Here is a 2,041-nt window from a genome sequence, read left to right on the forward strand (position 1 = left end):
TGGAAAGAGATGTAAGAGGACTGGATTAGAAGTAAACAGTTTGAATAAAGACATTATTTTTATCACTCCAACTTTGCCACAGATTCCTAAATTGTGCTCTTCTACCTTGTTAAATTAGTCTCCCAGGCCTAGAGAAACTCACTGATGCTTCATTGCTATCATTCTTCCATGCTGATGCTACTGGTATGCACAGATATATAAAAAAAATGTGATTTTCCCATGTTATCTCATTTCAGTTTCAAAAGAGAGGAACTTTTTTTGCCACGTCGGATGCTTTTTTAATGTTGTTCTAAATACTGAATAATTATCCATATGACAAACAGTGTGTTGAGTTCTCGGGTACAGAATATTCTATGTCTTAAGAGTCAATAAACAAGTGATCCAGACGTGGCACACACTTGCATTCAGTATGGCTGATTTTAATTTCTATTCTATACAAACTAGCAACGACAATCTCTTCAGTGTGAGTAGACCGACTAATAAAAGTAGAGTGCAAAGGAAAAAATCCTCCTTGGTATCTATGATTAGTTCAGAGAGCCAGTCAGACGTATGTTAACCATTATTTTGGATGTAAGGTAAGACTGCAATATTTCTAATCAACAGTGAATGTAAGGCCCAGTTCTTATATCTTAGATAAAAAACAATGCAATACAGTACCATTCTTCAGGGAGGAGTACAATTGATAAAATGAACATTAAAATATGTTACTACTGCTACTATATGTCTTTATACATCTATTTATATTTATATATTATATATTTTTATACAGTATATGTCTTTATACTAATTGTGTGACAAAAAAGAGCAGGATATCTAGTCCCATAAAGGTAGATGTTATAATAATCTGCAAGAGGTATAGAAGTGCCTGTATGTTTTCCTTCAGCCTTATGAAAAATTTCTTTGTTAGTATGTTTATATCAACCATTAAAATTGTGACAGAGAAATGGGTTTTTAACTCAGATTATCCTACCCTCATTTTAAACATCAAATTTTAGTTGCAAAGAGATGATCTAGAGAGTGTGCTGAATTTTCCTTTTTTGTTGGTTACATCTGAAAAGGAGAACTAACATTAATATATGTTAATATACTTATGCATTAGGGATACAGTATTGTTAAAAACAAATCTTTAGACTACATTTAATAAGCAAAAGAGGAGTCCACATGCCTGCCAATCATCTTCCCCAAAACTATCAACATCATTTCATAGGCCTTTCTCGTGAAGCAAATTTGCTAAAACATTCATGAGTGAACAATAACACAGCATTGTAAACCTTGGCTCGGGATAATTGTCACTGTTGAAAGTGACACCCCAACCCCCATGTGCAAAATGGAAAAAAGGGGGTTGAGGATTGATGGATGGATCCAGTGAGAGAGCGAGAGAAAGTTTTTCTTCCAAACAAGTTTTCATCATGACAATGATATTGTTAATAAAATGCTGCTTCAGTGAAGTTATACTGGAATGTTAGGAATGAAATGCTACAAAATATCATAAGAACACAGCACCCCCATAAACAGGCTTTGTAATGCATGTTTCATTTTGAATATTGTACCCAAGCTGTGCATCCATTCTGGAGCAGGTAATGATCCTCAATGCATGGCTAGTGCCAAAGAATGGGTTTAGCATTGATTGATGAGTCCACAACTGTAGTGTTGATTCGAGTTAAGAAGATAATAATGCATTTTGGTTCGCTGTTTTCTTTTTTTTTTTTTTTTCAAGGAAAAAGAAAAGTAATAACAAGAACCAAGTCTGATGTGTTTGCACCTCACCAGTGCCTTAGATTCTGAAGATTTGATTTCTTGATTTCATTATTTTATACATCAGTCTGAGTTGGGGTGACAGTGTCAGAGGGGATAAGAGCTGTTCTAAGTGTATACCAAATAAATTAGTAATAGAGAAATCTATCTGCTAACAAAGGAGGATCATTCTTTATTTCTGGCAAGCATGGGGTAGATAGAGAAATGTATACAAAAAGCAGGAAAGCTGCATTTGTAAAGACTGCAGCTTCCATATACACGGGACTTCTTTCAGGCATCAATCACT

General features: G+C 34.5%; 1 non-coding gene across 1 annotated transcript; it reads left to right on the plus strand.

Annotated features, from left to right (window-relative positions):
• The first annotated feature begins 1,623 nt into the window (after positions 1-1,623).
• LOC122803050 lies at positions 1,624-1,749 on the plus strand. Its single transcript, XR_006365082.1, has one exon. It is a non-coding gene; the product is annotated as a small nucleolar RNA snoR83 (small nucleolar RNA).
• The last annotated feature ends 292 nt before the right edge of the window (positions 1,750-2,041 follow it).

Source organism: Protopterus annectens, chromosome 5.part0 (assembly GCF_019279795.1).
Source record: "Protopterus annectens isolate FY-2018-M chromosome 5.part0, PAN1.0, whole genome shotgun sequence".
In the NCBI taxonomy this organism is placed as follows: domain Eukaryota; kingdom Metazoa; phylum Chordata; order Ceratodontiformes; family Protopteridae; genus Protopterus; species Protopterus annectens.